This window comes from Poecilia reticulata, chromosome 9 (genome assembly GCF_904066995.2).
Source record: "Poecilia reticulata chromosome 9, P_reticulata-male-v2, whole genome shotgun sequence".
Lineage (NCBI taxonomy): Eukaryota > Metazoa > Chordata > Actinopteri > Cyprinodontiformes > Poeciliidae > Poecilia > Poecilia reticulata.
The window spans coordinates 9,684,617-9,699,199 of NC_088838.1; the positions used below are offsets into that span (position 1 = coordinate 9,684,617).

Below are 14,583 nucleotides of genomic sequence, written 5' to 3' on the forward strand. Positions count from 1 at the left end.
GAGCCAGAGGAACAATTTCACTGGATAAACTGGAGTCTGGTCTCTGTTGCAAGTGTAGAAAGGCAAAACCAGCTTAGCTGTTTTGCTTGCTGAGAGTTGCAGTGAAGTGGCTGTTAAGCATGAGCAGAGAAAGGAGATGACTGTAGTTGCTTAGCTAGAGAAGCCAGTAACGTGTGTGTGTGTATGTGTATGTGTGTGTGTATGTGTGTGTGTGTGTGTGTGTGTGTGTGTGTGTGTGTGTGTGTGTGTGTGTGTGTGTGTGTGTGTGTGTGTGTGTGTGTGTGTGTGTGTGTGCGTGTGTGTGTGTGTGGCAGCGACTCTTTTTGGGGAATCTGTAATCCAAAGATTCTGTCTGCAGAATTTCAAGGGTCAAGGCTTATTCTGCTGGAACACAATGACCGATTTTCCAGACGGTCTACTGATTGCAAGACCGACTATTTCCTTTGGATCCAGGGGTTCTTCAAAGATGCAGTACCTCACTTCTCTGGGGGACAAAGGTGGTCCCTTCTTCGTCTAATGTCATTCCAAAGAATTTTTCCACAGTGTTGGTCAGAGAAAATTAATAAATGTGCATACATGTGCATTTGTACCCAGGTGAAAAAAAAGTACACCTTCGTATACTTCAAACATACTTAAATTTGTGAAAGGACACTTTAAGTATACTAAATATTAAGTGTACTACCTATAAGTATATCTGAAGTATACTAAAAATACACTTGTACCAATTTCGAAATTAGAACTTTAAACATACTTAAAGATAATTGTACCAAAATACACTTTTAATATATTAAATAAAAGTATACTTTAAGTGAACAAAATATGAATGAATATGTATGAATTTTTAAGTGCCTTAATAATCTTTTACTATTTATTAAAATTGCATACAATAAAAAAGGATAATCATGATGTAATTTTTAAGAAAGTACCCAATCAATTTTCAGATATATGTAATACCTTATAATCAACGGCATTAGCTCCAGTTCATACTCCAGACCAGATGGTGGCGGTATTGCACACTTTCATTTATTTAAAAAAAACGCCACAAAGAGAAGAACAAACTTGAAGCAGGGAAGATAACAGACGTTGTTCAAATTCGCCATTTTTACTCGCATGATATTGCCTTAAAAGTAGAGAAGGCCTTGACAATAGTTACTAATTTTGGTAAATTCAAGCTGGTGACGTCCTAGTCCGAGTTAGACGACAACACAACGGGACAACAACCGATGGAAATGGAATGTGTGTCACAAAAGGAGCCCGAAGGAACGAAGGCTGCTAAGTGTTGCTAGCTGGTGGTAAGTTTGCTTATTAATTATCTTCATTTAATTATAAACAGTGCAGTAAAGATATATAACTTACGCTGGTTTCTTAAATAATTATTTTATTGTGACTTGTATGATTATTACAATAGGAATCATTCAGTTTCATGTTATTACTGCATGGAGGTTGTTTATTGCGACTTATACTTTAATTCATAAACTAGCCTGGTTTTAATTAAGCTCCATAAGACAAAGAGGTGGGGTGAGGTGGTTGTTGTTCTAACTCGTTCATCAATGATTTTATCTTCAACATATGTTTGCAGTCTAACTAAGCAAATGAAGATGAAAGAGGAAGCCAGGGAAATCAGGTGTTAGGAAACCTAAAGACTTTCCTGTCTCAGAAGAAGCTCTGACTCCACCAGCTCACCAACCAGCTCTAAGAATGAACCTTCACATCATCTTCATGATGTAAGTTTGTTTTTGTTTTTTCAATGAGGAGCTAGCTACATTTTCAACAACAAAAACTGGTGTTATCAACACCAAGTGCTTAATAAACATGATTTGATTTAAAGGTAACTGGAAAGAATTTTTCTCTTCTTGTTGATCTAACATTTATCTTTCTTTTTTTTTTATTTGTTGTTGACTTTCAGGGCCCTGTGATGGACTGGTGACCTGTCCAGGGTGAACCCTGCCTCTCATCTGATGGCTGCTGGAGATGGGCACCACCAGCCCCCCTCACCATCCTGCAAGGATCAGTGTGTTCAGATTATGGATGGAAAGATTTTAAGGTAGTTTGTCTCCTTAAGTCCACACTTAAAACAGCTTCATAGTTAATGCCAACATCAACTGATTCTATGACATTGCTGACATTTTTTTTCTACTTCTACTTGTAATATAAACAGGCAAAGAAGACGCCCAGAAATGTTTTTCCACCCCAGGCATCTGGTCCCAATGATCATCAGTTCTTATGATGTCACATACATGGCGAGTACACAATGTTTTAAAATTTTATTATTTTTTTATTTGCCATTTTTCTGTTCTCTTTAAATACAAATACTTTCTCTGTTTAATTGCTCTATTGTTCTTTTTTGTAGGATTTTGTAAGGTGCAGTGAACGGGAATGTTCTGTCGTTGATCCTCACTGTCATGTTTTATTGTCACACTTAAATTTTCATGTTCATGTGTTCACTTTTGATGTGTAAACTGATCATTTATGTAATGTTCAATTGGACAATTTTAAAATGTCAGTAATAAAACAAAATGTTTGAATTACCTTGGGCATCTTGTTGTAATTAATCTTTCCATGTAATTTTAGCCTAAAACAATGTAAGTACTGTAGTGTAGTTATGCATGTCATGTACAAAATAGGTACGTAGGAATAAAGACTTTCACAAGTAATTAAAATTGTAGTTTATTATCTATAGCAGGAAATCAAAACATTACTAATATATTAATAGTATATTTAAAATATATATATATAATATAATTCTGAGACAGAATTATTACACTCAAAATATAATTATATCAAAATATAATAATAAAGCTCTGAAATATTATATTTAAAAATATTATATTTAAGTACACTTGAAGTTGTTCCAAAAAAGTATGTATAGTATACTAAAATATACTATTAGTGGTAATTTAATACTATTTAAATACTACTAAAGTATACTAAGCACAAAATTAGTTGTTCCAAAATAGTACAGTTTCAGTACATTGATACTTTGGTATACTAAAGTATGTTAAAATTTAGTATACTAAAGTATACTTTTTTTTCACCTGGGTATGCATAAGGTCACTTTTCTACCAGTCACTGAATGTAAGAATGGCTCATGACGCATGAGTTGTTAAGGTGAACTAAAAGCATTTAAGTGTTAATTGAATTATTAGAACTTTGTGTACTAGTTCCTATGAGACTAAGCTCAGGTGCAACGTGTTCCCGTTTTTAATCTTTTTACAATCGTGAGGTACCTGGACCTAAATGGGACCACCAGTAGAGATAAGTGGTACCACATCCTTTACTTCTCTCCGCAAAAGCATATACATAAACCTCAAATTACACGCAGGTTACAAATGAAGCATAAAATGTCGAAAAAGCCAGCCTCTAGGCTACTGTAGCTTTTTCGACATTTTATGATGCCATACCTATAAACGGTGCATGAATGTAAAGAAAACCCAAGATGAGGGGAAAAAATAATAAAAAAAAGTGTTGACCTTTGACTTGCTGGGGTCTGTCTCTCGTTTCTGCCTCCAAGTGTCGCCCCATAAAGTGCGCTCCGCTGGAACTCAGTGCCTCGCGGAAAATTTCTCTGAGAGAAAGTTCCTGAATAGTCGCGGGGAGGCAGAGTTAAGCAACAAAATGTCCGCATACATCTCTCATCTCAAAGGCCCCGCGCTCTGCCACGATAGCTCTCAATCTGTCAGCGGTCGGCCCGCGGCTCCGGCGGCTTCAGGTTACCCGCTGAAATGCAGGATTTCACCAGCAGCACTGCAGCTGTAAATTAATGCAGATGGGAGGCAGACAAGAGAAACTAAAAATCATAATAAGATGCCCACATGACAAAACAACCCACACTCCCTCTGCAGCTATAAGTCACTTTACTTTTTAATCAACCATAGAGAGGGAAGGGGGTAAAAAATGGACGTCCTACGCCAAAAGCTGCACATTAAATTCATTAGCTGAGCTCTTTGAGCATTTCAGTGCATTCGGAGTGGTATTTAAAAAGTCATTTCTCATTGAGTCGAACATAAAACTTGAGGGCTGTCGTTTGAACTCCGCCCCATCCCCATTTTCTCTGTGGTATTTGGGCTTTGTGGAGGATAAAAGCGCCCTGTGAAAACGGATCGAGGAAAATGGACCACTTGGCTCACAGCTCAGAGCGGCGAATAGCAACGCATCCCTCAGAATGCCTCCTCTCCAACTCAAACAGAGCTCCCGGTCGAGCGGCAGAGCTTCGCTTGCCAGAACATGCAGGGCGCTTTTATAGCTTACATATGCAAAATTCTCACCACAAATTCCATGTCTGGATGCTTAAGGGCTAACCTGAAAATATTAGCATTTGTTGAGCAAAAAAGGCCCTTCGAGTGGCCTCTTCTCCCTCTCCCTGCGCCGCTGTACCTGTCTGGCCACTCTGAGTGGGCTGAAGGAGGCACAATGTGTTTGCTCTGCGTGTTGAAGCCTCCCCGCATGTCACAGTGGACCGGTGGGACAATGGTCAGACACCGACCTCAGCTCCAGGCCCACCCAGCTGAACAAACCTGCCGCACAAATCCAAGCTGAAGTTCCAGTTTGGGTTCTGTTCAGCGTCTCCTTTAATCGCAGCTGGAAGGATTCTAGGAAACAAAAGTGCAGCAGCTTGCCTGCACAGAACTCCACTGGGTAAACAGTATTTTTGGCTTTTCACATCGAGTACAGCTGAAGGGTGTGCTACTGTGTGCGAAATGTGTTATACTTTAAAGGGATAGTTTGACTTTCTGAGGGAAGTTCTGTTAAAACCTCATGAGAGGGAATTACCTCGTAGGGAACGGTTCTCTTAGCACATTCCCTCAGTGTAAATTCAGATTAGTAGGTCAATCTACAGCTAGATTTAAAGGGAACGGTAACCCCAGTCCATAAACCACAGTAAACCTTTGTCACTCTAAAACAACTCTAATATCAAAAATGCAATTTTTCTACTTTCTGCTATCACCATATTTAATTTGGACAAAAATATAAAAAGAAACGAATTATGGTTTACATGGAAAATGGTGGATGTAGGAGGTAGAAGTTCACTTAAACTTTGTGTATATATATATATATATATATATATATATATATATATATATATATATATATATATATATATATATACACACACACACACACACTGTATTTTAAATATACAATGGGATATTAGAGCGGGGCTAAGAAAGTAAAAAAAATTAAATTATGAGAATAAAGTCATAAAATTACAAGAACAAAGTCATAGCATTACGATAATAAAGTTATAAGAGAATGAAGTCAAAAATAATACAGAATAAAGTAATTATATGAGGATTTTATTCTCACAATAATATTTTATTCTCTATGACTTTTTTCTCATACTACTACAACTTTACTCTAATATTATTTTGGCTGTATTATTGTAATTTTATTACTTTATTCTCTAAATGAAATGGGTAATTCAGATGTTTTGAAGGAAAGTTCCTTTAGGTTATTAGAAGTATTCACACGCTTCTCTGTAAGAAAACTGAGCCACATTAAGCCACAGTGAAGACATTTATTATCGACTAATATTAGCATCTTATCCCAGTTTAATTTGCAAATATGGCAGGGTTTTAGACTTCCATCATCCTAAGGATTTATCCACCTTTCTATACACTTACTGCTAGATGACATGTTTCTCTGTGGTTAAAGGAACTTTACTTATAATAACTTACTTATAAGCTCACTTCAGTGTATTTGAACTGATAAGGGGCAGAACGTCTTTGTCAACATACTTGTCTGGTAAAACAAGCACTTCCTTTGTGTCCAAAACAAATCAAAGTTGGGAACCGGATCATTTCTTCAATCAGAGTGAGTCAGAGGACTCCATCACAAATGTTGTGGTTGCACTGGTTGACCTGCTTTTTTGGAAATACCTTCCTGGGACGTGATGTGTTTGTGGAATAAGTTTCACCAGATTATTGTCTTCCATCCTGAAAATCCTCAGCTATCACTACTTACCACCAGAGACACCTTTCGCTGCTGGCAGAATGAAGTCAAACTGCGGTGAACAAAATAATTCCAGTCAAAGTAGTGTGCAAACATTAAAGGTGTTAACCATTAGTGCTTAACTGAGCTGTGTGTAGTCATTTGGGAACTACGCAGTTGCCTTCCAGCGAGAAGGTCCGTGTCCAGCACGCACCCCGCCTCTTTTAAAACACATCTGTTGGTATGACTGAAAGAATTTTTTTTTTTCTTGTAATCTGACTCAGCATGAAACTGAACTCAAGCTGAAAATCCCTTTACGATTTCAGCTTCAGCATCCAGCTCACTCAGTGAGCTGCACTGCTTCCCGGCTCCTGCTCGTCTTTTTTCTTTTATGCAGAACAGTAAGTGCACGTGTTACCTTTCCATACTTACACCAACACACTTGCATGACTAAGCTAAAAGCTACAGAGGTGCCTTCATGTTGTTACACTGAATGGGAGTGCAACAGAGCAATTTCACTCAATCGAACAAGTCGGGGCAAGAGGGCTTTTTTTGGATTTTCTTTTTGGTGTGGCACTGCTAATACACCCATTCCACACATCCCAGTTTGTTTCTTTGCTGCAAGTGTGTCCCTGTGTGTGTACAGGTTGAGACACGGGGATCTAAACACAGCCTGTTTATCTACAGCTGTGTTGAGCAACAGCTCAAAGATGCATGGCTCTGAAGGCCTGAGGCCAGACACCAGCTGCACAAAACAACAGCGTGTGTCACTGCAGACGTGTCTGACTAACAAGCCTCCGTCAACGGGAACCAGAAAGCTCTGTCAGCACTCTGAGATTCTCGAATCATTTTTACAGTCCAGACTTATTGCGGACGCTCGTTCTAAAATGAAGCGCTTTCGAATGGGACAGTAGGATGAATACCCCCCCCAAATGTCTGAAATGTGTTTTTGTGGATTTTACTGGGCAGGTTTCTTGCATATGTCTGTGCAGCAGTAAAATCCAACGTTGTTGACGCAACGTTAATTAGCTTAACGGGAACTGGAGCCCACTGGTGGACAACTGACAAGACCGTCTCCTGAAAGCCTAATCCTCCTCTTTCAGTTTAGTACTTAATAAAAGCTTCCACTTGTTAAGTAGAAGTTAGCTGCATGGCTGACTTTGAAATGAAGACAAAATCCATCTCTTATCTTTAAAATCCAGCAGGACTTTCATTCAAAGGTATTAGATAAACACAGTTTGGTGATGCACTCTATGTTTGCTGCTTAAAACTGCCCCTGCACTTGACCCAGTTACCCAGTTATCCACTATTGCTCTGTGTTTTTCAAACGCAAATGTTCAAGTTTCTAAGAAATTCACCTAGTCAATAAGTAATTGTGTGCCTGTCCAAAGATGTGCTTTGACATGTTGACTTTAAAAGCTGTTTACATGCAGAAACAAGGAACAGAATTCCAAGAATTTATCTGTTTTGGTCTGTCAGCTGCTGTTTCACATTTCTTAAAATCTAGCTTCGCATATTACGAGAATTGTTTTTTTTTTTGCGAAAAGGTAAAGCGCACGGCCGTCATGGGGTCGAGGGGCAGCTTGAACCTGCTTTCCAGTCTGATAACTGTTAAGTGAAGCCCACTAATGCTGACAAAACCTTTAAAAAATAATTATTTCTTTTGCTGAGTTTAATCAGTAAACAGGTTGAAGTGGCTTGCAGCTGCAGCCACTTCAAACAATTGGGAGGTGAGTGATTCTTCGTCGGTGTGAACAGAGTGTCTGCATAGAGAGGCAGTTGATTTAGTAGTTTTGGAAAATGCTGTGACGTTTCTGTTTATTTGAATGAATTTTTAAAACAGGGCTGTCTGTTAAGAAGCTAAGTGTAAAAAAACAAACAAAAAAAGCTTCTTTAAATCAGATTTTGTAAGTTACAGCATCAAATGCCAAGAAAGGAAATGATGGCACCTTATTTACGTAAATCTGACTCTCTCTGCATGTCGTTGAAATGCAAATTAGATGCATAACAGTGTGAAAACAAAAATCATTGTTGATTTGTTGTTTAAAGAAGAAGTGAATGCATCCAGAAGATCATGCCATCCATCTATTTAAAGTGACGAAGCTGCAGCGACGCGGGACGGAGTCGAGTACAAGTTCTGTCACCAGAGTGCATCTCGTTGCGGTTCTTCTGCTTCCTGGGCAATGATTAGTTTAAGAATAACTGTCCACATGAACTTTACAACCACAGGCTCAACCTGGATCTCATGTACTCTGTTTTTATTGTTCTACATTTTAGAGAAAAAGGGAACTGCAGAAATGCTGATTGCTCATGACGGATGGCAGATCCTCGATGCAGCATCTAACGCTGCACCCAGTCAGTGAAGAGAATTCAGCAAGACTTTGTCTACACGCACAGATCAAACTTGCACAGTTAATCCACAACAAGTTGGGAAATTCCTCCTTAAAAAGATCCAATCAGGTAAGTGATGGTTAAATAGATTAAGCAGCAGAGCTGACTCACTCAGGCAGACCTTTTAGAAGATTAAGTCGAAGGAGTAAAATAACTTTTTGACTTTTTGCCTGCGGCCTTTTCCAACATCTCTTGAATAAATATTTGTTTAAGGTAAGGGGAAAAAATGGAGTCAATTATCACTTATTAAGACGTCAACCTGTCAGAATTTGGCTCATCACGCTGGCAAGCATGCATTTGTAAACAAGAGCTTGTGATTTTACACACATGTTGAAGCTGGAGAGGTTTTTTTTGTTGTTGTTTTTTTCCATCCCCGTTGAAGGCAAAAGCAGACATGGGTGGTCCACACTTGTCATTCCATCCCCAAAAGGCAAAAAAGCAAACACAAAGCACTATGGGAAATATAACCCTCGCTGATGGGAGAGCACAAGGGGTGCTGTCTGCTTGGCAGCAGCACAAATCACTTTGGATGTGGGAGTTTAAAGTGTTTCCAAAGCAAGAGAAAAGATACTGCAGGGAATAAATCCCCGTGTCACTCAAGAGGAAATCCCGGTTTGCTTGATATTCCTGTAACCGGGTCCCAATCGCAGCGGTTCAGTCCCAGGGTAATAAATATCGCGTCTCTGTGGTGAGCTGCTGTCATGTTTACATTCCCCTCAGATTTGTTGGATCAGATTTGGTGCCCTTAGCTACCTGCGCAGAGCTAACACTCACAGCCTGAGCAAACACGCAGAGAGCAAACAGGCTGGGCTGCTCCCAGGAATAGAGTGCGGGGCTTGTTGACACCGCAGGAGCACAAAGAGCGCGGGGGGAAAGGCAGCAGCGTGTGGAGACGAGAGCATCAGAAGGAAGACGAATGGGACAGAAACATAAACAGCAGGTGTCTCTCTGTCCTCTGACCTCGCTGTGACCTTTCCTCCGCTCTGCGTTTGTCCGTCCGGCTTCTCAGCGTGACCGCCGCGCACCTCCAGCGGTCAATAAATAACACAGAGGATCAACACTCTCACAAAGCACAGATTACATCTCCGTCCCTGTTTCTGTTTTATGGTTTGGACACCAGCGACACTCCCCGCACACTGGTATCTGTTTGACAGGACGGTGACTCATGTGCGTTAGGCGTATCTCTAAGCGGAGACAGACTATTGACTGTCTCTCCCCGAGTTTCCCCGCAGAGTATGGATTGGCATGTGAAACCGTATCGCTTCGACAATCGCATATCTCACTGCTGTGCGTTAAGTGGAGCAGGTGTTGCGTGTACCTATCGACCGCTTCGCAGAAAGTTGCATGTGAGCGCAAATGTCAGAGGAAGTGGCACGCAGGTGAATCACCCTGATTACAGCTGAGAGTCAACGAGCTGCTAGCATGCAAAGCCAGCAGCTGTGGAGCCTGAGGGGCGGCTGCTGTTAGGAGGTCACCGTGTGCTGTGCGCTGATACACATGCGAACCGGTCCCCTCAGAAAGCCGAGAGGATGCGGCTCCGGAAAATGTTTCTCACTGAAAACAAAGCAAATTTCAAAGTTCAGCAAAGCTGGGGGATGATCAATAAACCCCGTTGTTTTTCCTGAATGATGACATTTTTCTTCCACATGTCACGGTACACGTGGTGGGGGATTTCTAAATTTCCTTTTACTAAAGTTTTTTATGAAAATTGAACTCCCAACATCAACGTCTATTTCAACAACTTACTTATTGTTACATATAATATTGACAGATCAAGAAAAATCCTGCTCTGACTAGATGACTGTAGAGCCACATTGCTGAGAAACCTTATACATGAAGCACAATCTACACAGTAAAAATGCCAGTGTTGAATTAACACCCAAAAGTGTCTATATGTGTCCAAGTCAGCAGGTGTAAAAGTAACACTTTTGAAAGTGTTAAAAGATTGACACCCATTATTTTGTTCAATTAACATTGGTCTATAATACTGAAATGGGTATAAGAAAAGTTAAACTTTCCATTTCTGTGTATTGTTTTGAATATTTTCCACTGGATTTGATTGATATTGGCACCTCGTGGGTCAATTATGTACTTTTTTAACACCACATTATGTTTTGTGATCAACACTACACTGGTGTTACTTTTAATATATTTTAACACTAACAGGGTTGTAATGTTAATGTGACACTCTGCATTGTTGAATTTAACACCAGCTGACTTGGACACATAGACACTTTGGGTGTTAATTCAACACTGGCTTTTTTACTGTGTATTTCTAACTCCCAAAATATGATTTAATTAATCTGATTGATTGTCTTATAATTAGATTTTATGAAATTACATTGTGAATCTCACTCAGTATTCACGGGAGCTAGTGACCACAGCAAAACCTTAAGAAACTGAAATACCTGAATATCTAAAAATGCTTAACTGCCTATTTTAGTACTTCAAACATCAGGTAAAGCTTAATACGCATTAAAACCCACAGTAGAAACAGCCCTAGCATTACTGCAGAAGCTAATATCTGCATTCTTCCTTATTTATGCTCAAGGGGGATCAGCCAATCAGTGCCACAGAAAATGAGCTGGCGTTCCTGGATTGCCAGCCAGTTACATGTCAAGTTGCATTGCACCAAGGCATTTCCGCTTCCTAATCTTTTGAATTTTCTTTTGATTGCTCTAGATACCTTCTACATAATAAAATCTGTGAATAGTCAAAGTCTCTGCAAAAAATTTGGAGTCACGCTCCACAGAAAAATCCCAGGTGAATCCACGAACACTGAGCCGTGAATAAGCAGAGGCCCACTGAGTATCGACGAGAGCTGATTATGCATTAAGCTAACTGATTTGGACTGAACTGAACAGTGCCGCTGAAAATGTTTCTAATGATCCTAATGACTTGTGACGTTGTGATGGATCAACCTTTAGATCACAACCGACTAAAGGGGAGAAACCTTGACGGTGACTGAGAAAGCAACATGGTGCAGACCGTCTTCTCCATTTGGGAAGCATCTAAAAAACATTAAAACCAGATGTTACCGAAACCCCACAGATGTGAGGATTCAAGGCTGAGATCTGGAGGGCATATTTGAAATTTGCCGCCCCCGGCCACCACGTAGCTAAAAGCTTCCTCTTCTGCTGAGCAACCTTTAGCTCAGTAGAACAGGAGTGCAGCTTGTTTTTTATGAGTGCATTGTGTGAAAACAGCATGGAGAACGGACACCTATGTGAGACGGGGAGGACTCATGGCTTAGAGAGCGAGTGTGTGTGGAAACCACAGTGACGTTCCCCGGCAGATCAAAACAACTGTCCTGCCAGGACGGGCCTCTTTGTGGTTTGTTTACAATAAGAACTTTTCCAGACAGCAGGTGCGCACGCCTACGTGCGCCGAGAGCAACACGCCTCCAGAAAGAATGTGGACTGCGCTTTGAAAATGTGGACGTGAAAAACCGAGGACCGATTCCAGCGCACGTCCGTTTTTCAGCTGTGGCCAGCAAATAGGCCTGGCACACCTGTGACCTGCCACCCGGCCTCAGCAGCGTCGCAGCAGAACAGGAACCACGAGCCAGGCGTTTTTATGTCAGTATGACACGTTTTAAAAAGCAAAACGTCTAGGAGATCAAATAATAGGAAGGGTTCTTTTTTTTTTTTTTGCGTCGGTCCTGGTTCTGCCTGTGTGTGTGTGCAGGCAGGACAGCTCTGAGACGGGAAAGGATGATGGAGCGCTGCAAAATGATTCATCAGCAGACAACTTGGCTGTCCTCCCTTCGACTCTGTCTCCGTCCCGATCTCTCCTGGGATCTGAAACCCTCGACTGAAGAAGTCTGATTGCAAAGCTCCTCAATCATCTCCCGCAAAAACGCTAAAAGGTGTCTGCTCAAAAATGCAGCGGGTTTGGCAGCCGCGGCGGAAAGGTCACGGGTCTGAGGAACTTTTAACTGGAGGAATGAGAAGTACAAAACAGATATCCAGGCTGTTATCCTGAAAAATGATTGATCGCGGCCTTTCAAAGAGTAATCCAGCAGCCTGATGAATGAAGGCACATGGAGAAGACATTGAGCAGGCTCTGTCACAGCGAATACCTTTTTTTCTTGCCTGTGACCCGTTAAGCTGACTCCTCCTTCGTGTAACATTCAGTAAGCAAACACATCAAAAGTTTTGTTTTTACAAGTCGCCTCATTACAGTGAAGTCTTGAAGCAAAAGTAAAATTTAAAAATACAGTCACTCTTAGTAACGTTTCAGCTAAACGTTACTAGCTTTTTTTTTTTTTTCCAAATGTTGGTAAGGCTTTAGTTTGTATAGATAAAAGCTTTGGTATATATATGTTAAGTTCTGACTTTAGACCTAAATGGAGCATCACCATAATTTGTTCTTGGTTCATTGTTCTCCAGCACTTTTCCAGAATGTTAGGTTGTTATTATTCATTTTGGAAAGATTAACAACACGTTTCCACCCCCCAAGAACCAGAGGTAGTTCAGAACCATAGCTTTGGTTACATCCGTCCACAGCAGTGTGAAGAGACTAACGTTCATGTAACACTGCATCCAAACCCAGCAGAGTCACTGCAGCCTCCTCCTGAGGTTTCACAACTTCTTCATCTGCAGCTCAGACGTGCTAGCAAACACACTTTCTCCCACAAAGAGCACGCTCATCATCTGGGTCCAAGTGTGCCGAGGCTAATCTGTACCAGATCTCCGCGCTAATCCTCCAAATGCCTGAGGATCGACATGATGGCTTGTTTAAGATGGAGCCGATGACACAAACACACACCTGACTCGCAGGGAACGGCAGTAAAAACCTCGCTGTGCCGTTTCCTGCTGAGGGCTCCCAGTCGCCGGCGCAGAGGAGGCAAAACAGTTCCCTCCGAACATGATTGCAGCTGCACATGCTTATGAAGGATGCCATTAAGCATACGCACAACCCAGACAACACACGGACAAACAAAGAGGTCGAAGTTTATATAGGATGCTGGAGGAAGCATCACACACGATCTCCCTGGAAGGTTGTGGTGATCACCATGGAGAGCTGGCAGACCATCAAAAAGCTCAGTCAGCTGCTTCTCTGCATTTCTATGCTGCCTTTCATTTTTGTTCTGCTTTAGAGCGGCAGCAGGTACAAGTGGGAGCAAACCTGCGACAAAAGGTTGAGATTTTTGTCCCGTAGAAACGGGACTGCTCAGCTGCTCAGCTCTGTTTTCACTGCCCTGCCTGCCTGTGTGTGTGTGTGTGTGTGTGTGTGTGTGTGTGTGTGTGTGTGTGTGTGTGTGTGTGTGTGTGTGTGTGTGTGTGTGTGTGTGTGTGTGTGTGTGTGCGTGTGTGTGTGTGTGTGTGCGTGTGCGTGTGTGATTTTCTGTGAGTGGTGTGCAGCACAACCTATTTGGTTACTGGTGGATGAAGCGTTCCCACCCATCTCCACCCAATCCTGAAATACACCAGTCTGCATAGTCAGAAACACACACACACACACGCACACACACACACACACACACACACACGCACACACACACACACACACACACATAGAGGAACTTCTTAACCTTCCTCCTATTGACTTAATACAGAGAAGATAAAATAAATGTCCAGCAATAATCGCCTTTTTGAAGGAGCTGCGATTCGATTGGATTATAAGCTAATAAGAAAGCGTTCCACATCAGATGTTCTGAATGTGTCCACATTTTAATTATTTGATGAACCTACAGTGAGTTTTTAAATCCAGGCTTGGATAGAAATGACTTTGAGTGATAAAGAACGTGAGTCTCATGTTAATCCATTTGCAGAGGATCCTTCTTTGCACAGGTGCATCTTCATAAAGCAGAGAATAATTGGAAAGTTCATTTGTGTACATTTAAATTAGAATGATACACTTTTATATGATATAGATGCACTGAACAGAGTGAGATATTTCATGCATTTATCCAGTTCATTTTTTATTTCCTAGAAGAATGTATTTTGTAGGAACACAGTTCTTCATACAATGCTATCGGGCTTATATAAACACAAAATCCTGACTCAATGGTTGTCCAACACAGAAACCCTGGTGAAGCTGGTGTGTCCACAAAAAAATGTATCCAGGCACATTAGGGGAAAGTTGAGTGGAAGGAAAAGTCCAATAGAATAAGTCATACAGTGAATTGTAATCTCATCCATGGTAAGAAACTCTGTAGCTCTGTGTGTTAGATTTTTTATTTTGTCTTTCGATGACATGTTTATCAAAGTTTACTTTTAATTTAAAAAAAAAAGAAAAAGAAAAAAGAAATCAAACAGC

The 14,583-nt window shown here is 40.8% G+C and overlaps 1 long non-coding RNA gene across 1 annotated transcript; it reads left to right on the forward strand.

Moving 5' to 3' along the window:
- The first annotated feature begins 960 nt into the window (after positions 1-960).
- Positions 961-2,529, forward strand: LOC145552992 (uncharacterized). Its single transcript, XR_014089159.1, has 5 exons — positions 961-1,292; positions 1,580-1,724; positions 1,907-2,044; positions 2,159-2,240; positions 2,351-2,529. It is a non-coding gene; the product is annotated as an uncharacterized LOC145552992 (long non-coding RNA).
- Positions 2,530-14,583: the final 12,054 nt, after the last annotated feature.